Below are 21,899 nucleotides of genomic sequence, written 5' to 3'. Positions count from 1 at the left end.
GAAACATCCACTCTTGGAGGAGTTTGAGGCGAAGCTTTAGTTCACTTACTGTTGGTGAAATAAAGTAATGTAGATTTTTACACTGATAATAATCCATTTTTAAAGATTAATTACTTGTGATATTATAAATAAATTTACCACTAGCATTTTAAAGCCTCTGCATGGAATACCTTGAGTCTGAGTTCAGATGCTGAACTTGTACTCAGCTGGTCTGGCCTCACTTACTACATATTTTATTCTAGTACCTCAGCTTGGTGCCCAGAAAGACAAATAATTGTCATTTTATTTTCCAGAGAGATAATATGGTGTGATATTCCTTGCAGCCTGTTCCCACTGTTAGATGAGCATTGGGCTGCTTCAGTGCTTTTGGTATTTTGCTTTATAATGTACATATTTTGCTTTATAATGCATTACTTATTTTCCACAGAAAGTAAATACACAGCTCAGACAAAAACATAATGCATTATAACCTTGATGTCGCAGCAGAAGAAGCCCCATGGTTGCTGCCGTTTTCATTACAGCCCCTGGCTGTCCCCAGAAAAAAAGGGAGAATAAGCATAGCACTAAGCCACTTTTTCCCATCAACTCTCACTAACATCTGTGACTGCAGGGATCTGGGCTTGCCTGGGGCATGTGATCTCATTCTGAGCATTTTGGTGACAGACACATGCAGCCTTTCCCCTTCTGGAGGAGCTGGAATGGTAGTCTCTTTTTCCCCACCCTGAACCCCACAGTAGAGGAGTTAATGGCTGGATGCTTTGTAATCTCTCTGATTTCTTTGTAACAAGCCCGCAAGATTCATATGTCCCAGTGGTTTTCATCAAGGAGGCTCAAATACTGGAAGAACATTTTTTCAAAAGACAAACATTAGACTGGTCTCAATGGTTCTCTTTTTCCCTGTGGCTGTACACTCCCACTTCTTACCTTGCACTGAGGTGCTTCTTGGACTCCCAATGAACAGATGTAGTTCATTGCCTGGCAGAAAATTGACCCATAACCAAATGCATCAATTTTCTGCAAGGTGAGTGAGGTCAATTAGCTCACAGGGCTTTGCTCAGTTCCGCAGCTGACACAGGCATGGGGCATTATGGACAGGAACAGGGGAAGAAACAAAACTGTGAGCCAAATGCTCAAGCTGCTTATGAAAATATAGCATGAAACAGTAAGTAAACCTCACACTCCTCCTGGCTGCAATCTTACTTCAAGGTGTAAGTTGCACTTCTGTGGTAACCATGACACTTAAATACTGGCATACACTCAGTTTGTGCCAGGCTCATGCTTCTGCTCTGTACTGCCCTGAATCATAGAGTACTTCTCTCAGAAATAAACAACCAACCCTAGCTTCTACAAGATCATAATGTCTCAATGTTACTGTTTTTTTCACAAACTTTCATCACTGAAGTAAGCTTTCTTTCAAGAGCAAATATCCAGGAAACACTGATGTAACACATTTTCATATGGCTGCATTCATGAAAAGTTCTGAACCAAAAGTAATATGTTCAAATCCCTCTTTTTGTTTGAAAACATTGTTCATCCAAGAATCAGAAATGTTACCATGTGACCAGTAACACAAAGAAATGAGCACATGAAGAATCACAGCAAACAGTTCAAAAGCAGCTCTGGGCTCAAAGTTGGTTCACAAGATTCGTGTTGAATACTGGACACTTTGTTTGCCAAGAGAAATAGAAAGGGCTACATTTTCTGAAAAAAATATACCATGCTTATTTATTCCTTGGTTTGGTTGTTCTCTGACCTTGCCTGGAGCTATCCATTCTTATAGAATACAAAGTGGCTAGTATGTGCCCGGTTTATTATGAACCTGTCCTATTTTCCTGCCTTCAATTACAACAAGAAGATATGTTGAGACCTTTGTACTGAATAACTTGAGACTCCAGTGGAGAAGAAACAGTCCCCTGTTTCTCAGACTGCAAACACTGGGCTGTAGTGAGGAAGAACAAAAGTAGAAGGAGAATATGGCAAAGAATGAAGGGTTCTGGGAAAGCTTCTAAGGACTGCAGGGCAGGGAGAACAAGTATCCTAAATGGTATGGAGCATAGAGCTTCACGAGGATAAGATCTGGGAGGCCTGGAAAATAAAAGCAGTTCTAGGATGGGAGGAGAGGAATTGTGGCAGAAAGATGAAGTGGCTGTGAACTATGTGGTTCTGGCAAGGAAGCATGGACCACACGGAAGAACTAGATGCTCTACACTGGCATGAACTGGAGGCTGGGTCTAAGGATGAGGGGCCTCAAGCTAGGAGATATCAAAGCCAGAGTAAAAGGCTGAGAGGCTTAAAGCTGTGCAGGGTTTTGAGGCAGGTGGGAACACAAGATAACTCTATTTAGAATACCCTAATGTACGTGCCTGTACACACGTATACAAGAATGCTGCCCCTGCTCATTGTACCCATGTGATCATCTCTTCCCACTCCTATATCCTCTTTTTGCAGTCAGAGCCACTGTAGCCTTGGCTCACATTTTCCCATCTGTGTATTTGTGTGTGACAGCTTAACGTTTCCCATAGTCACTGTGAACCAAGGAAATGTTCTCATGTAGGTCTGGGTCCCAAAGTGTATATGACTGTCCAGCATAGATTTCAAAGTGATACAGGAGAGTGGATAGCAGGAGAAAATGATGGGACAATGGAAAGAAAGAGGCAGATTTAAAGAAACACATGGTTTCAAGAAGGCAATGTCTGAAAACTCTAATCTTCTGAAAGTTCAGCCAGTGTAGTGCTGGATTTAATATTAACCTCGTCAAATACCTATCAACTTGCTCTTACGCACTTAAAAACTAATTGAAAAGTAAAGGTACCACTCTAAAGGTAGGCATCCCAATCAGAAACACAAATTAAACCACACCTACAAGAACCACTTTTAAGTCTTCACAGTCCCATCTCAGCTCTTAAGTAACCAGTCCCCCTACTGTCGAGTGGGAGTTTTGCCAGAGTAAGACCTGCAGCAGGACATTACTGTAACAAACACTAACATCTTACAATTAGGGTACATTATAGGGTTATAACATACCTCAGGAAGCAGTAGGTAAAGTGCCAACTGAAGATACTCTGTAAGAAAGAAGATGTTAGGAGGAAAGCAAGCCCCAGTATGCTTCAATTTCCTGAGGGAAACTGCAGTGCAGTCCTTGAATCTTAGTAGGTACTATGCTTCTCAGTTTCACATGCTGTGATGCAGTAGTCATAAGAGGGAAAAGCCAACAGTAGCTGTGATAATTTGTTTGGACAACAGCAACCAGGACAGAACACAGCAAGCTACCCACTCAATTAGGGACATTTTATGCTACAAGCTTAAGTTGCTGCTTTCTTAGACCTTTGGCCCAACTACATCAGCAAGAAGAAAAGAAATGGAAATATTTAAAAGCTCCATCGTTGAGGAAGGAGCAGTGGCATCTGTAATATTTTCTGCCTGCTAAGCACATACTGGGATATTATTTGCTTTCTGAGCCCAAGAGAGGTGAGCTAGAGAGAATCCTGTATGTACCCTGAAAGAAACTAGTTTTTAAGATTGTGCCTTTTACACAGTATCAGAGCAATGCAGAGAGCCTGTTCTTTAAGCCAGTGAGTCCAGTAAGAAGAAAGCTTGGGAATTGCCTATGGAGTCCAAAAGAACATCTTCCCAGCACAGGGACAGAGCACTGCCAGTGCAAGTATCTGTGTGCCACTGACACTCATTTCTTTCAGCATTGCTGGCCAGCTGGGAGGCAAGGCATGTCAGGTGGGAAAGAAACCAGTGGACTCTGGTATACACAGATTTAAGGCAGCACAGACCTGAAAAACACTTACCTACTGTAATTCACTCTCTGCCACAGACAAGGAAGGTAGGAAGTGATCCCTTTTCTTTCTGCCTTGAGCTATGTTTTCTGTTACATCTCAGTCAGACCACCCTACAGAACCAGCCCTGTGGCAAATTCCTGGTTGAGAAACTTCCTCTGTTCTCCTGGGGTGAATTTTACACATATAACCAGCCTTGCAATCCTCTTCTTTCCTAAGTGCAGTGCTTTCTCTGAGTAATACTACCAAAGTAAAATGCACACATTAGAAGGGGACCCTCTGCTGTTGATGTATGATTAAGATCCGAATACTACAACCCTGTAGCTTCTTCTTTTTTAATAGAAAAGGCTGCATGCTTAGTATTTTTGATTGTTTAGAACTAACCAGTATGTTCCATTTTAGCGACAACAACATCCCTGACCTAGAAATGGATCTAATACCTGGGAAAATGGACCTGAAAAAAAAGCCCACAATGAAAGATTTTAAAAGCTTTCATAGGTATGGACAAAAGTTGAGGATATTAGCACAGAGGGTATTAGTTAGAGGGTTCAGATTTAAGAGGACAACTTATCCAAGGAGACCGAGGAGAGGTTGTTTGCAAATTTCATCCTCTGTCCCCACAGAGACCTGATTACTGATGGTGTATTATTTTACAAGAAAGCCTGTCCAAATCTGACAGAAGGCTGCCACTGCTTCTTTCAGGCCTGCTAAATTTTTCCTGTTACCTAGAAGTTCAGTTTTCTGGTCCGACTCAAACAGCTGATGGGAGGGGGGCCACATGTAGTGTTTCACTCACAGGCTCCCCCTTATCATAACCTTAATTGATGTGTGTCTAGCGTATAGGACACATCAGCAGAGCACCTGCTAACAAGCCAAACCCCTGAGATTAAAAGCACCATTAAAGCCTTTTACTTTCACTAAGAATTCAAATGCTCAGTGTCATGAATTAGAGCTCCACCATCTCAAAACTCTTATTAACCTAGGCAGCTGTTCTTTCCCAAGAGATCGATTCATTCTGGGAGGTGGTCTGACATTATCAGGGGCAAAGAAGGGGGAATCTAGTAAATCAGATTCAATGTTACAGGCTTTATAATCTGGTAACTGTAAGTATATTTGGAAAGTACTGGTAAGAGGTCATGGTAAGAGGTCAGGGTTTCAGTCAACCTCAAACTAATAGCTACCAGTAACTGCTGAATAACTGAACAATAGCTTTACCACAAATATGCCTGCAGACCTAGACAGAGGAAAATGTTGGCAGGAATCCCACAGTCAACATATGGTGCACCTTTAGAAGAAGAAAACTAAATGCAGCAAAGTAACAGACCTAGGAAGCAGATCTTGTTTCCATTTCCAGCTTTCTTGAAGATTTTATTTCCTTGCTTTGTAGGCTGAGGACGATATCCTTATCTGCTTCCCAGGCTATCAGCAAGCTCAGTTAATGAGTATTAGTAAATAATACTGTTTTCACAAACTGCCTGCCATCCTAGAATCAGAAAGTACAATTATAGCATAGGCAGTTCAGACTAAGAGTAGTCAGTTCTTTTATGAAGAACGTTGATTCAGCACCCTGTTTTAACAAGCCCTGTGAATACATCTTGAAAATTATCTCTCTGGGAGGAAGACAAATCAATTTTAATTTTCTGCCTGTTTACCCTGAGGTAAATCAAACAGGTATAGTGTGACCCTACAGAGCAAGCCATGTTGTGTTAAGCTCATGACGCACAAGGGAGTTCTTTCTTTAGTCAAGAGAGGCAATGTGATAAGCTTATTGATTACTCCTAACTATGTACTGAGAGAGCACAGCAAGAACTACTAAGTGTACATTTATGCCTGATGTGCATCTCATGGCTCACATAGTTATTTAAGTACAGAGATACTGCTTTCTTAATCTATAGATAAAAAATAATTCCATTTTTGTCTTTACTAATTAAGGTTTATCATCTATCTGCTACTTAGACAGTGTAACTGAAAACTTCTGGCTTGTGTTCATAGCCTGGCAGAGAAGCAGCTTATTGCTGTAATTAGCTTTAGTCCACTCGCTACCACCCATGCACTGTATTGCTGTAGAGGAGGCTTAGTCTCAGAGCTGAACAACTGGAAGCATGAAGACCCATCTAGTTAAAGTATACTGAGTACAATAGCTGCCCATAATTCTACCAGTTTTATTCGCAAATTTCTGTCTAACTCTCTCTTAGCTACTGCTTCCCACAGATAATATTGCTTGACTGGCCCTCTGCAATTCATTGAATGATGCAGTCCTTAAAAGCATTATAGATGAGTTGGAGAGTTGAGCCAAAGGTTTCCAGACTGCATCACGGCTGTCTGCAGAAGCTGTGCAGAGCCCCAAAACACAAGCAGCATGACAGAGACGGCAGCACAACCCTCAGGGAATCCTTCTATTGGGTACAATTTGCTTATATTTTTTTGGCATGACTCAAGGCTAACAGAGACCTGATTGAAACTTAGAAGTAAAATTACTCCTGTGATTTTTAAAAAGAGGCATTCTGAACACGCTTATTTGCAGTGACAGTTTCTACTTTTCCCCCTGCTATCTTGAACTTAAAGCCTGAGATGAAATTTTTTCAGATCCTGGCACTTCTGGTTCGTCAGAGAGCTAAAGAAGTAGTAGCCTAGAGAAAGGACCATCCTGGCAATGCTGAAGTGCTGTCATAGTGCTATATGGGACATTCCCAACCATGCCAAATGAAGGAAGAACTAAAATTATTGCTAGAACCTACTGTGCTTAAGGCTTTCCACCCAGTTTTGACCTCAGAGCAGTATGGATATGCAGCCACATCATGAGGCATTTCTCTTAACCAATTTAAACTCTGTGCGCACGGTCATCCCTAGAAATTACTAATTGCATTGTCTGATAGGATTTTGTAAAATCAATGAAAGGAAGTAAAAAAAAAAAACATACTACAGTAACCTCAGTAGTACTGTTGAGTGCTAACACTTACTTTGCTCTATGGTCATGGCACAGTCACTTAGTGTGTTCTATCTTTATTTTCTCCATTTATAAACTGAGATCTTGAGATGAGCTCCTCAGCTACCACATGAAATCTAGACACAGACTTGCCAAAACTTCAGGACCACACTAGTTCTGAGATTCTGCATAGTCTCTTGCTCTGACATTTCTTTGCTGGTGTAAAAGGTAAAAGAGAAAATCTGAAAAGTCCATCAATATCTGCAATGCAGAATTAAGTTGAATAACACTGTCCAAATATGGAATATTCCATTTAAAATTCTGAACATATTAAAGACACAAAAAGTCAATTTTGTTCCATTTCTGCAGTCTTTTCCTCCTGAACACTTCTTAATAGCAGCCAGCAAAGAGGACTGAAATCTCTGAACATGACTTTGCTTTTTCTAGTGCTAGGCGTATATCTTTGAACATGAGAGCTCCTATCAGCATTATGGGGAGCATACATTTTATAGTATCCCATTTCTAGCCCCTTCACACTTTTCCAGACACTACTTATCACCTTGCAAAAACTGCTGCTGTTTAAAACACAACCATATGATCAAATACTGACAACGCAGATAGAAATGAAAACTAGATGTAGATTAATTAAAGTCATATTGAAAAATTAACCTGGCAAGTTTAAATGGGTTGTATATCTATTAACTTCTTCCCTTTTGCCTCTCAGGAACGTCTCATTTGAGCTTGAAATAGCGTAGTCCTTGTGGTCATGACACTGCATACAAAGTAGCTGCTCTTTTACTTCAGACAGAGGAAAATACTCTAATAGCTGCCTCTCTGAATGACAGCACCTACCTGCCTTGCTAAAACATGCTTAGTCTTACAAGAAAAGCCACAGCGAGACAGAGGGCTACTTACTAGTGTTCCATGAAGTCCGTGCTGGAGTATCAGAGACTGAAATTCACTGTGCCTCTGATCAGAAGATTTAGCTCCCCACAGCATTCAGACAGTTGGTCCCATTGTGGCCATCAGGCGGCTGAGTTAAAGGGTGGCCTTGCACAAACATAAACAGCTTGTCAGCACAAGCCAAAGAGGCGGGCCTGCCCTGCCAGCCACAATGCAAGCCAATGATTAGCTTCTTTGCATTCTGGGTGTTCAAGATATTGTGTTTCATTATTAAGCAGGGGAACAAGAGGGACAGACTAGGAAGGGCTAGTGTTTGACAGTTTGCCGCTAGGCAGTAAAATGCTTAAAGCAGAAGGAAAAAAACCAGTAAGTCATTACAAAGAAAGCACATCTTTGCTGCATATTCATGCAAACAGTCTTAGAAAGCACATAGGCATCCTCAGTGCATTGTTCCTTTTAGGTCAATAAAACAAACAAAACACTTCAGAACTAAGCTTTGCCCATATTCACTTGCAAAGTCACTGACTTTCCTTCTCTCCATCCTTTTTCTTATTCTCATCCTTCCTCACACTTTTGTTTCCTGACACTGGGGTTTCTCACTTCTCTGTCACAAATCACTTAACTCTGACCTTCTTCACTTGACCCCCAACCTTCTTAGATCCCTCTATGATAGCTTCTCATCACCTTCATCTTAACCACCTTTTCTTTTGGTTCTGATCTCCCCAGAAGAGCACAGTCACAAAAGAAGTACCTTAAGGCAAAGTTCTGCAAGACAACCAAGCTGGTCCAGAAAATTAATGCCGTCAGAAGTGCAGGTGTTGAGCCTCTTCATCTCTGCATTGTGCCCCCCGTTAGTCCCTCAATGTCGTTTCAAGGAAAGGTAATGTATCACAGAAGCAAATAGTTCTCTGTCCATTTAGTGATCTTAATAAAGTGACAGAAGAGGTACTGCATGAAGTGACTACTCCCTAAAATTTAAGTGCCTTCTGATCTTGCCTCAGCCATCTATCATCCCACCTGTCTCCCCAAGTTCCTCTCTCCTTTGTTGTTTGAATTGAATTTTTCCCAGTTAATTGAATACCCCGATTACAGCTGCTGCTCCCATTTCATCCTAGCTCTGTCCTACTTTCTTATGCCTCTAGTTTGGCTGTGAGGCCTGTCTGCCACCAAAATCAGTCTCATCAAGTTTCTTATAACTCCCTGCATGAATATAATGCTTTGTACTTCAGCCTCAGCTTCTTTGAGCTCTTTTCTGCTTTAGCAATGATTAAAATCCTCCTTAAAGCACATGCCATCTTTTTTGGCTTTCACTGTGTATTCTTTGGCCTTTGTCTGATTAAATCTTCTCTCAGCATCTACCTCTTCTTCTCTCACACTCCCAAGGCACCCTACCTTTTGTTATATTCTATCCAGCTTTTACTATTTGCTTGTGCAAATTCCTGTACTTTTATGTCAATGATTTACAAGTACACACTTCTGGTTTTCAGCTTTCTGCTTTTCTCTGGTGCCACATTTTACCCTGTGTTTCAGGCATACTGCATTCAATGCCTTGACTGCTCCTGATTTTAAGATCCTTTGCTGGGGGCAAATTAAAGCAGTCGAGTCACACTACATTCATTGCCGTACTCGCATAGTCTTGGCACAAATCAATTCCCTCCCCCTCTGCTTTGGTAAAGGAGCTGATCCCCCTGCAGAAGCAGATGCTGAAGTTAGCACCTCATTCAGAGGGGCAGGCATATCGCAGCTCTCTGCTGACAAGCTGCGCGAGAATTCTGGCACATCTCGCCGCTTCACAGTGTGCTGGGGTCCCATTTACAAATTTTGCTTCACAGTGAGACACACTAGGCATGTTCTTCAATGGTATCTGAGATTCTAGTGCAATCACACGGCTCCATCAGCTGTCACCCAAGTATATAACGTACACTAGTACACTTTTATCCAGGCTGCTTGCTTAGCTAACCCTTTGCTATCCACATGAACAACATAATATTACCAGAGCTCTCTTCTCCTAGTATTTTTAAAGTGCAAATCTTTGCCCAGATCCACCATATGGTCACAGTATTTGATTACTTTAATTATGTTGATTTCTGACGCTGAATCTTATTCCCAATGCGCCTACATTTTTCTCCACAGAAAATTCAGCCACTGAGCTCATCTTTTGTTCCATATTGCAGCCATGTTGCCTATATCCCCATGAAAGCCATACTTTCTTGTCCTGAGCTTCAAGGTCTTTTCAGAGTTTCTCCTTTCTTATTGATCTGCCCCCCCCAAGCTCTTTTCATCACAAGGCCTGTCTTTTCAGCCTTCTGTCTTTCTACAAACCTCTCTTTTTTTTTTTACCTTGTCCTCTATGCAAAGGATGTCCTGCTTCACCAAATCAAGTTATCTATTCTTCTTTCTTTTCTACAATCCACATATCACAAAACGTAGAAATAATACATCAGTGAGGAACAATATATAGACAAGTCACTCTAGAGAGATATTTCATCTGCATATATAAAGTATATCTCCCCCAAGTTTTCTATCAATCAACTATATGATATGTTACTTATATTGTTACATTTTTTATGAAATGGGATAGGCAAGAAAAGCCCTTGATGGATATGGATCAAGTACCCAAACATTGTACACGAGTTTGTGAAAAGACTGCTATGAAAAGACTGTTTGTAGATGCAAAAGAGAAAGCAAGCTAGCTATTGCATCTCTGATTCCCATGGCAATTTATTTAGGATGCTAATTCAGTGTAGCCACAAATAAAGAAACAAAAGAGAGCAAGAATGAGCTGATTTAGTGGACTATGTTGAAAAGGCACTCTTTAGACATAGTCACCCTGGGTATAACTCCTGCAACTCCACTCACAGAATTATGCCAAGGATGAAGCTGCCTCTTTGTCCTTAAGCCTTGTACGATGCAGGAAAATTGTTACCAGCACTGCCAACAGTACCAACCCAGGCAACAGATAAGTGAGACAACCAAGCCAAGTTAACAACTTACTTACAAAAGGGTCATCCTGCCTCCTCTCTTCATTGCCATTCCCAGCTGCCCCCTCCCTTATGAATGTTCCAGGAAAAGTGTGAAAGCTCACAGACGAAAGTTGTCTTGCTGGAGATGTTTTTCAGACATGCTAATGACCTGACTCATCTCCCTGCCATATTAAACAACACAAGAGCCAGGGGAGGGAAGCAGTGAACACAAGTGGCTGGAAGAAGGAGAAGGAAAGAGGTGGTGACCAGAATCATCACCTTCCTTTTCATAAGCAGAAACCCAAGTGCCATCCCTAGAAGCTACCATCCATTCTGGAGTGAGACCAAAAGCTATGATCCCTCAAACCATGCCACTCTTAAACTCAAGGTCCCAAAAGCTCCAGTTTGATTCCAGCAGGCACTAAAATGTTTTTTGATATATATTTTTTCAAACGCAGGTGCGGCTTTGTTTTAACTAAATGCAAGTTTCTGAAATAATAATAAAAAACAACAACAACAACAACTACTATTATTATTATTATTATTATTCAATGTCCTAAGTAAAAAAAAACAAATAGGAGAAAGATTCTGACAGGCAAAAAAAGGGAAATGTTTATGATTTTTGCATCTGAAAACAGAAAGTATTTGGGTTATGAATCATCAGAACTTCACTTCGCCCACTCTCTAGGTTGCAGGCTCCACAGGGTAACATTTTGACTCCATCCCCTTACATATTACCATCCATGCATCTAGCTTCTACCATTTATTGTTTACTTGGTAAAACTGTTTTTTTCCCTTTCACTTTTTGCAGCCTCAGCCTAGCCTCACTGTGCCCTTTCCTCTCAAAGCACAATCTCAGCTGGGTGCTATTTTGCCTATCCTCTGCTTCTCCTTTGGGGGCCAACAGGAAACCTCATGCCCCCTGCTGAGGCATGACCAGTTCATATCTACACCTCTGATGGGAGAAGACTACTTGTCCTGCCTCTCCAGAGTAGCCACAGATGCTGCAGAATGGAGTGGAGTGAGAAGATTTTTGTTGTTTTATTGGCCTGGTTTCAATTATAAAGTGGGTCACAAGTTATTCACAGAAAGCACGCAAGCACTAGCAATGAAAGACTTGGGGTAGTGACAATAGAAGTGAAACTCTGTAGATGAATTAGTTAATTTTTTTTTTTCAAAAGAGGAAAACAAATAGCAGAAATGGCAAAGGGAAGAGGGATCTTGTACAGATGCAGCACACTAACACATGAGGCTGCAATCAGTGGGAACTTGGGCTTAGTCCCAGCTCAGACCATGTGCATTTTGAACTTTGCGCTCTTGGACCATTTCCTAATTAGAGAGTGAAGGACACGCTGTGGAACTATTTAACTCTTTGGTGGTGCCTTATGAGGTCTAGCAAATGCCAGAAAAGACCCTGGAGATGTGTCTATCCCTTGGGAACCACATCTGACTACATGAAATATCCCTGTGCTCAAAGTGGCTTCATGAAAGAACTGCTGTCATCATCTCACCATTCATGGCTCTCTACACAGAAGGGTTAGGCTTACAACTACTCCTTTCTGTACTGCTGAACGATTGCTGGGATCTCCCCCTAATCTGCCAGCTCCCATCCAGAATGTGCCTCTCATCAATGCTTGCCATGTCTCCTCCAAGATCACCAGTAATGCCACACCAAGGATCAGATCAACCAGAGATACCTGCCTGGAACTTAATAGTGTAAATAATGCCACACCGCACACAGAGACTTGCTTCTCTCCTTCACAGGAGTACAATTTTATAATAGCCTACTGTGTAACTGTAACAAAACCCACAAACATTAGAAGCTGTGTGGAAAGAAACAAGGGTTATATAGCTGATGTACATCAACACTACTATGTGGATACATTTACAGTGCTTTGAAGCTCTCACCGAGGACATTTTGGACATACAAACTGCTACTACTTTCATTACTGATTTGAGAAATACATCCTTGGAAAGCCAATAAACAAGATAGGATAACTATTTTGGCAGGATAAGTTTTGTTTAAAACTCTAAGGTCACTCATTCCAAACATAACACACACTAATAAAAGGAGAGGTGCTTCCAAAAATAAATATACCACGGGTAAAGATTAACTTTGGGGTTGCAGAGCACGCTAAACCTACAAGCTTAAATTCCATCTCTCCAAGATTTCTCCCTATTTTCCTTGAGACCTGTGTCCTAGTAAAAGGTGGTTCACAGGCCCCAGTTGCATAGAGCTGGGAGGAGGTCATTCGAGTACAAACTACTCTCTGCACATCTTTTATTTGCCATTCAGATGTGCTCTGCCTTACTTGAAGACTAAAGGCCTCAGTTTCTCATCTCACCTGGCATTCTGGTATTCTGAGAGTTTTTGAGCCTCGAGGTTTGTCTAGAATGCACTGTAATGAGAAATATCAAAGCTGGCTCTAACCTAGCTGTCCAATATATGTGCTGCTAGAGTACTGGAAAACCCAGACATCTAAGAAGCAAAGCAAATTAGCCTGTCTTGGACACCATGCTGCCATAACTGGGCTTCTATGCCCAAACTGGCTCTAAGCTACTTTGGGCCGTGCTATACTATACTTCAAGCATTTCTTTATAAATTCTGTGAATGAATCTAGACACAATATTGAAATTCCACTGCTGTTTAGGGGTGATTCATGCACTTCTAATGGGATTTTTTCAAACAGTGCTGAAACACCCCTCAGCTATAATTAGCTTTAGAGTTCACAAAAATATTTCAGAAGGACAAATGTTTTGGCTTTGGAGCAGACCTACATTCAGAGTGTTTGGTACTTCAAAAAAGAGCCGCTGACACTGGCAGCACACACATCCACTCTAATTTCAAATTACAAGGTAACTCATCTCCAAGGAATGCTTTTCTAGATAACAGTATACATTATTTTCAGGACTACATTTGGAACAGACAAACTGGTATGAAAAAACATGTTATCTCCCTTATTAGGTGGATCTCACTTACATTGCGTCTCCTTTTGCAATACCAGCTTGTCCACAAGGAGAAAGAAATAGCCTCCCCAGTTCCTTGCACTTCTGTGTGAGCTGAGATGCCCAGCTCACACAGAAGAACTCAAGGGGGATATTCAAAAGAACTCTTCTGTGAAGACTTCACTGTCATACAACAAATAGATATGATTAATTAGAAGACTGCCTTCAAGACAGCAGTAGGTCCTGCTCCCATTACAAACCCTATTCATCTTGATCTCAGCAGTAAATATCCCACTTGCTTCTTTGGCACTGAACCAAACCCCTGCATCAACAAGAGCAAAGGATGGTCAGAGACCAGGAGGTATTTGCCCATCACAGGAGAAATGCTCTGATTAGCTATGCAGTGACCTTGTTTCAGAGAAAGCACTTTAATGTGTGCCTTCCTTTTAAGCATATGAGAACTCCCACTGATTTCACTGCCACTTCAATGAGGTCAACCATGGATTTATCCAGGAACTAAAAGGAATTAACTCCCTTCACACACACACACATACACACTTACCTTACATAATGATCAGAGTGGTCTATGCCTCACAGTGCAGTCCCCACTCCCAAAATACATTGGCAGTTTACCTCTCCTTGAATAAGTCTACTCATGCATTTCATGTCATGTGCCTACTTGCTGAACTGAAGTGAGGGAGATACTAAGAAAAATGCTATATCCAGCTTACTTTTACACCCCTTTTCTACCCAGCAATCCTAGAAAAAGTGTGCTAGTTACTCAGCATGCGGAAACACTTGAAAAATTAAAACTTGAAACAGAACTGCAGAGGCGCAACAAAGGTCAGAATCATTCACTTGAATGAACAAATGCTTTTAAAAGATGGTGATGTGTACTCATAGAAGCCTGCAAGCAAACACAACAGTCCAAGTTTTCAGTATCCTCAAATACTAAGAGAGGAAATTATTAAGAGGAAAATATTAAGAGTAAATTTTGATGAATTCCAGGTGTTCTCAAGTCAGGTTCCTGGTGATTACCCATTCCTCTATAAAAACAGAGCCATGCTAGTTCTCAAACAAAGCTCTGTTGTGGTGGTGTTCTGGACAGCAGGAGAGGGAAAGAAGACCTTAATATCAAAAGAGATTACGAATTTTAGGCTTGCAGGAGAACTCAATTAAAATACAAAAGTCCCTCGATCCAAGTAGCATATGGCTAAAGCTGTCATGTAATCAGAACCAAACCATCCCCATGTCTGGACTTCATTATGTCGTGCTATTTTATAGCAGCCTAAGAAAACTGCACTGGGGGGTCAAAATAATCCCAGAGTAATTCTTCAGTCAAATCACCCATATAAGAGCCTGGGTATAAATGGATAACAGACAATATCAGCAGATTGAGCACACAAAGCTTCTTAGCAGCAGCAAGAACAACAAACAAGTCCATAGATTAATGGCTCACTCCAGAGCGAAAGCACTAATGGTTTCACAAATTTCTGTATCGTCTATGAGATCCAAGCAAACCTACTAAATTAATACTGAAAGCATGGAATTCCATTCAATATGCTCTCACTGATTTGAAAAGAAATGGAATTCACAGAATGCTAAAATGTTTCAGAAATTTATATTTTGTTACAAGTTCTGCACATATTTAGAATAAATTCTCCATAAGAAAATATTTGTATGACATTGTATCTTTACATAGCACCTCTAAGTTATGGGGAAAAATCTACATAAGAACATATTTGTAACTAATATGGAAGTCCAAAGGATACGATTAAGAATTAAATGTGGCGTTTTATTTTTTATTCCATATGAGCCTAGCATCAACTAGACTGTATCTTTTTATTTGCAACCAAAAATGTCTAGATATATTTCTTGCAAGCGGTGACTGCAGGGAAGGAACTCAGTCTTTTGAAATACTACCTGCCCAGCAAAGAAGTTTGGGGATACTGTATCTTCTATCTCAAGCAAATAAATTAAGAGAAGTGCAAAACCAATACCAATGTTATCTAAGATAGCAAAGGTTTCCTGAAGCTATACAGAATCAAATAAAATTAAAATCTCTATAACCAGCATCACTATGATATTTTTGTAGTAATACGAAATCAGTTCCATCTCAGTCTGCTTTTTGTTCTGTTATTTTAACAAAAAAAAAAAGCACACTTCTTTCAGCATTCAGTCTTCTTATTGCTGTCAAAACAATGAATATGCTGCCTCGTTCCTTGACCCTTTCTATGATATAGATTAAATTATAGCTTGCACACCGTGATTCCATTTGCATGGAAGGAAGAAAATCTGTTGTGAGGCAGTATTGCATAGTACCCAGTGTCTGGCTGAACAGCAGGCCTCAAAAATTTCTGTGCATTCGCTTGTGCTTCTCTGCGCGCTTGTCAAGATCAGCAATGTCGCATGTTTAGAGGAGGCTTCGTGCTTTGAAAGGATCGTTGTTTGCTCTTGCTTGCTTTCTCACTCAGGCTCAAACTGAAAGAGACCTCACAGAAGGAGGCAATGATTATTGCAAGATAATGGCTAAAATTAAGTAATTGCTTGGATTAATGTAGTTATTTTAAAGACAGCAAAAAGCACAAGCCAGCCAGAAAGGAAGTTTATATTCCAGTCAGTCCCACTGGCATCTCTATATATGATGATGCCTAAAACAAAACACATGTGAATCCCTTGATATTCCACCAAAAGCAGCAATGTGCACGTTTCAGAATAACAGGACACAGGCACTCTTTAAAGGAAATATTCTGCAGATTCAAAAATCAGTTTAACTTTTGAACAAGGGGAAAATGTTAAATTTACCCAGTAGCAGTTCCAAAAATGAAACTGAAGATGTATGGACCAATTTGTTTGCCTTGCACTCCTTCCTCATCCACAGAAATCCCAGCCTGCACAGCTAGTTGCAATACCACTTTTTAGAAGGAAAAGAATCCACAGAGGTGTTTGACACCATCCTCAACAGAATGAATTACTATTCAAATTTTTTTAAGAAATCTTGTTACAGCTATACTTAGGAACGTCCTTGCTACATGGAGGTAATGAAGGCCATGATGCCTGCCTAAGGCAGCATTTTGTTGTAAATTGTGCATTTTTAGTGCATGTTGATAGTGTCATCTGTAAGCATAGCAATTTCATATTTCTCCATTAAGTGACCCTGCTCTCAGCAGTTAACAGACTGATAATGTCTAGTGGCTCGAGTGAAATTTTGCATGCCTGATGTTTGCCTCATTACAAAAAAATATTTAGCCAAAATTATTGAGTTCCTTCTGAGAACACGACTAAATAAAACCAGATTGCTCTGCATGATAAAAATTCTAGTGCCTTTATTTGAGAATGATTAAAATCCTGTTTTGCAGTTGGAGCCTGAACACTAAACAAGAGGGAGAGGCTCTATTCCAGAAAATGCCTTTTTAAAAATCACATTAATATGTACACTAACTTAACTGTGTCCTGTGAAATAGGCCATTTTCTTTCTATCCTGTCTTAGTGATTGTGTAATATAACACTGATATCTTTTTTTTTTTTTATGCTGAGAATGTATTGATATGAGTATGTTTAAAGCTATTTATGTTTAGTCTTCTTATTTGATGCTTATTAATAGAATTACAGAATCACAGAATGGTTTGGGGGGGGAAGGATCCTCTGGAGGTCATCTCGTCCAACATCCTTGCTCAAGCAGAGCTACCTAGTGCTGGTCGCCCAGGACCATGTTCAGTCAGGTTTTGAATATCTCCAAGGATGGAGATTCCACAACCTCTCTAAGCAAACTCTGCCAATGCTTGATTGACAGTGAAAAACTGTTTTCTGATGTTCAGACAATACCTCCTGTGTTTCAGTTTGTGCCCATTGCCTCTGGTCCTGTTACTGGGCATCACTGAAAATAACCTGGTTCCACCTTCTTTGCACTCTCCCTTCAGGTGTTTATAAACATTGAAGAGATCCCTGAGCCTTCTCTTCTTCGGGCTAAACAGCTCTGCCAGCCTTTCCTTATAAGAGAGATGGTCCCATCCCTTCATCATCTTCATGGCCCTTTGCTGGCCTCTCCAGTACATCCATCTCTGTTGTACCAGGGACTGCAGAATTGGACACAGCACTCCAGTTGTGGCTTCACTGGTGCTGAATAGAGAGGAATTTCACCTCCCACGACCTGCTGGCAATACCTCTCCTAATGCAGTCCAGGGTACCATTACCCATCTTTGCTGCAAGGGTACTAATATCTGAAAAAAGCCTGCTTTAAGATGTCTGCTTTTGATGCCAATTAAAGACTTGTGTCCTCATTGCAAAAACAGGTAATGGGTCAAATTCACACTGTTTTTCTTTTCCATCTACAAACCACTATAACATCTACAATCAATAAGGATAACATACACCTGGATCTAGCACACCTGGCACAAAAGTTTTGGCCAAAGAGAATGGAACAAACCTCTAAAAGAGATTAGGTGAGACCAAACAATGCACACATTTCTATTGTGAAAATTCCTTTCTTCTCCACTCATAAGACTGATTTCTATGTAGCAAGCCTCAATCAACAATTACAAAAAGAAGATTGATAATAGGTAGAGAGATAAAAATAGAAACCCCATTCAGGTAGATATTAAAAAAAAAAATCAAATACTCCGAAAAGACTTCTAGAGATATCAGTACTGCAGTCAAATTTACTTAAAATGTTGCACCAGCGATGGCCTTAAGTGTAAACTCTGCAGCAGAGAAACGTATTAAACAAGACACATCAAACACAGTTCAACAAAAGAGGACAGATTAAATTCACAAGGCACTAAAAGAAACTCTCTGCTATCTAAGGATAGTTATCTGAGGATAACTATTCCCATTGGCAGCTCTCTCAGAAGAAAGTACCTTTACATATCACACTACAAAAATTCCCCAACATGAAATGCTGCCCTTTTTATTGCACTGATACTATTTCCTTACTGTCATGGCTGTTCCTTCCCTATTTAGAGCTATGTTAATCAGTTTAGGATCTCGTGGTGGTCAAGAAGTGGGCTTCGCAGGTGAGCAATACTGGAAGGTTTTGGTCCAGACAGAGCCAGTAGAAACTGTTCAGTGAATGAAGCCAAGTGAACGGAGAAAAGAGACTCCTCTGTCACTGTATTTCTCTGAGTTGGCTCTTAGTAGGATCATACTTTGTCTATAGCAAATAAAATGGCCAACAATTGTTAGCAGCAACAATTAAGCCATTCATTGTGCCTTTTGGAAAATGATGGAGTTTTTTGTACCATCCACACCCCAGCTGCACTCTTTATCAATTCTTCCTTCACGAAAATTGTGCTATTTGAGCATCTGTTCTGAATCAGTAGATAAACAAACCACTATGGACTTCTTTGTACGCATACCCATTGACAGATGGTCCTGTAAAGAGACAGCAATCCACTGACCTGGAGAATTGCACTGTCAGATTGATAGGCAGCCCTATACTTACTTTCAATCTCCATACCTGATTAAACCAATCAGTTGAAGGGCTCTCTTGAGCGCTTTTTATAAAAACTTTTCTTTGGACAGTTCACCAGAAGATCACATAGTGATGTTGTGCCACTTGTTCTGGCAACACTCAAACTTTGCTCAGTGACAAATGGAGGAAAAGTGTATTTAGAGGAAATGGCTTTCCAGATGATAGGCTTACAGTGGCATGGGGTCTCTGCTGATGAAGGACATAAGCATTCTTTTCCCTGCTCCATAAATCAGGACTGCATAACATCAGCTCTGATTTCTCCTAGGGTTAGCTGGCTGAGGATCAAAAGCTTTCTTCTTTCTGCTCTCCACAGCACTTGCAATCATGTGAGGCCCCCTCTGTGTCTATCTGTCCTCACAGCTTCAAGAACAAAGCAAAGTAAAGCCTTTCAGAAGACATTTTAAGGACAGTGATGTGGCCTGGTGTTGGCCCAAGAGGATAGATTCATACTTCCCGAGAAAGGAAAATAACAGTGTTTTGCATGGTGGTCCTCCCTTACCTGCACACTCTGATGCTGAGCAAGAAACAAAGATTTCTGGAAAAAAAAAGAATTTGCTGCAATTTTAATTTTAGTGCATGAGCAATCAAGGTCAGAACCAAACCAAACCATCATAAATCTCTTACTAATTACAATGAAAATAATTACTTTTTTCTCATCAATAATTATTGATTTCTAGAAGACCTCAACATCCATAGCATGGTGTTCATTATCAGCACTATACAAAGCTATCCATGTTCCAAGCTTCATTTTGTTAACTCTCAACATGCTCTTAAAATGAAAAATGCTGAGCAATTTTTCTGTTTCTCATCTGAAATTGCAGAATTTTAATTTTATAGAGAAAAAGAGTACTTTGGCAGGAACATTGATTGTTGGAAGCCCCTCTAGGGTAAAATTTTGACATGTGACTGTGTGATATGAGTATCAATGCCTATAAATATCTAAAGGGCGGGTGTCAAGAGGATGGGGCCAGACTCTTGTCAATGGTACCCAGCAACAGAACAAGAGGTAACAGGTACAAACTGGAACACAGAAAGTTCCACTGAACATGAGGAAAAACTTCTTTACTCTGAGAGGGAGAGAGCACTGAAACAGGCTGCCCAGGAAGTTTGTGGAGTCTTCTTCTCTGGACATATTCAAAACCCACCTTGACACATTCCTGTGCAACCTGCTGTAGGTGAACCTGCTTTAGCAGTGGGGTTGGACTAGATGATTGCCAGAGGTCCCTTCCAACCCTGACCATTCTGTGAATCTGTGATTCTGTGAGCTACATTCACTTGTAGGATGGCTATGTTTGGCCCAAGATTAATACGTATATTGCCCTGGGAACTCCAAACATGCTAAAATAATTTGGGTAGTATTAGTTCATTTAATTATTTAATAAATTTTTAGCCTCATTGCTTCACTTCTACATAGTAATTATCTAATGCCTCAGCATTTTCTAATAACTAATATAAAATCTGTCTGAGGGCTACAAGTACTGTAGCAAATCTGTAACAACCTGTGGATACAGTTATGTTAGTAGGGCAATGCTCAGAAAGTCAAGGGAGTCAAAGTCAACCTCCTCTTTCAAAAAACTAGCCCTACCACCTAGGAGGAAATACTTCTCTTCATTCTGCTGAGACAGAGCCAAGGACATATCTCCGTGGACCTGTTTCCATTCAAAGAAGAATGGATGCTGATTCATTGCAATATATTCAACAGAGGTTGCTCACTTCCAGTCTGTAGACTCTCCTGGTTTTAAAAAGGCCTCTTGCATGAGTGAATTCCCACTGAATTGAAGGGGAGGAAGAAAACAGAACAGAAAAATAATTTCACTTTTTTTTTAATTACTACCCTAGATATGTAAAGGAAACTCAAACAAACTACAGTGATTTGTTTATTTCTGATTTACTGCCTTCAAAATCAGGTCATTACTTTTAGGAATGCTTTGAAATACATGAATGATAGGACAGGATTTCAGAATGTTCTTAACAGTGATCCATACCACTCCTGGGGATAAATTATTTTGCCTTTGGCATTCCAACTTATCCATTCTGGAATCATATTATTGTCTCATTAAAAAAAGAGGCACCGATCTTAATATTCCTGAACTAATAAGTTCTGCAAAATCCTTTCAAAGTACTAGTTAACTAGATTGATAAACTACTGCTTTAGCCATCCAGATCAAGGTGCATTTATGATTGATTATTCATTGATCCCTGTACACACACACACAAAAAAAAAGACATTTGATGCATACAATAGTCATACCTCAATGCTAAGTTACAGCTTTTATTCACGTGCTACAGCCTTGTCTTATGAAGGGTAATCTGAAGAGTGCACAAACTGAATAAATGAAATGTCTTCAGAATGGAATAGTGTATTATAGTATGTATTTGCAAACTAGAGTTTTGTTCTGACCAGTTTTAGATGGCAGATTCAGTTCTAGTTTATGGGTATAAAATCTACCGTGTACCTTACATCATACCATTCAAACAAAAGGTAGCAGAAAAGATGATGTTAACAGATATGTAATTTCTCCTGAAATATACTTGTAAGATGGGTAAGGAGCAGAGATATGGGAAAAATTTGTCTTACAGAAAATACAGATGAAGACTTTCATCCCACATTATGATCCCCACTGTTCACCTGCCTGAATCACAGTACGTGGTCCATAAGTAAATTACCAGCTGATGGTCATGGCTCATGTTTCTGTTATTTCATATCAATAATTAATATTGAAATGTAGATCCTGTAAATAACCACAGGTAAACATGCTTCATTAAACTTAATAATGAATACTATTACCTTAGTAATCAAGTTTATCATAAGCATTAGCTTAGTAATTCGCAATTGTGTCTAAATGATTTTAACAGGAATCTTCATCAGTGACCCACAACTTTTTTGTAATTATAGTCATGTTTTG

The 21,899-nt window shown here is 40.1% G+C and overlaps 1 protein-coding gene across 6 annotated transcripts in view; it reads right to left on the bottom strand.

Moving 5' to 3' along the window:
- TRIM2 (tripartite motif containing 2) overlaps positions 1-21,899 on the bottom strand; it is a 109,645-nt gene that overhangs the window by 62,448 nt on the left and 25,298 nt on the right. Inside the window, exon 1 of one of the 6 annotated variants that reach the window (XM_069855727.1) lies at positions 14,086-14,108. The exons of 4 other annotated variants lie outside the window; for them this stretch is intronic. The gene's annotated coding sequence lies outside the window, so the exon portion shown is untranslated. Of the gene's footprint in view, positions 1-7,626; positions 7,767-14,085; positions 14,109-21,899 lie in introns of those variants that run through there. One more of the 6 variants, XM_069855722.1, reaches the window with a different exon arrangement.

This window comes from Phaenicophaeus curvirostris, chromosome 4 (assembly GCF_032191515.1).
Source record: "Phaenicophaeus curvirostris isolate KB17595 chromosome 4, BPBGC_Pcur_1.0, whole genome shotgun sequence".
Classification (NCBI taxonomy): Eukaryota; Metazoa; Chordata; class Aves; order Cuculiformes; family Cuculidae; genus Phaenicophaeus; species Phaenicophaeus curvirostris.
The sequence above is the reverse complement of the archived record's forward strand: the minus strand, read 5'-3'. Positions and strand labels throughout refer to the sequence as shown.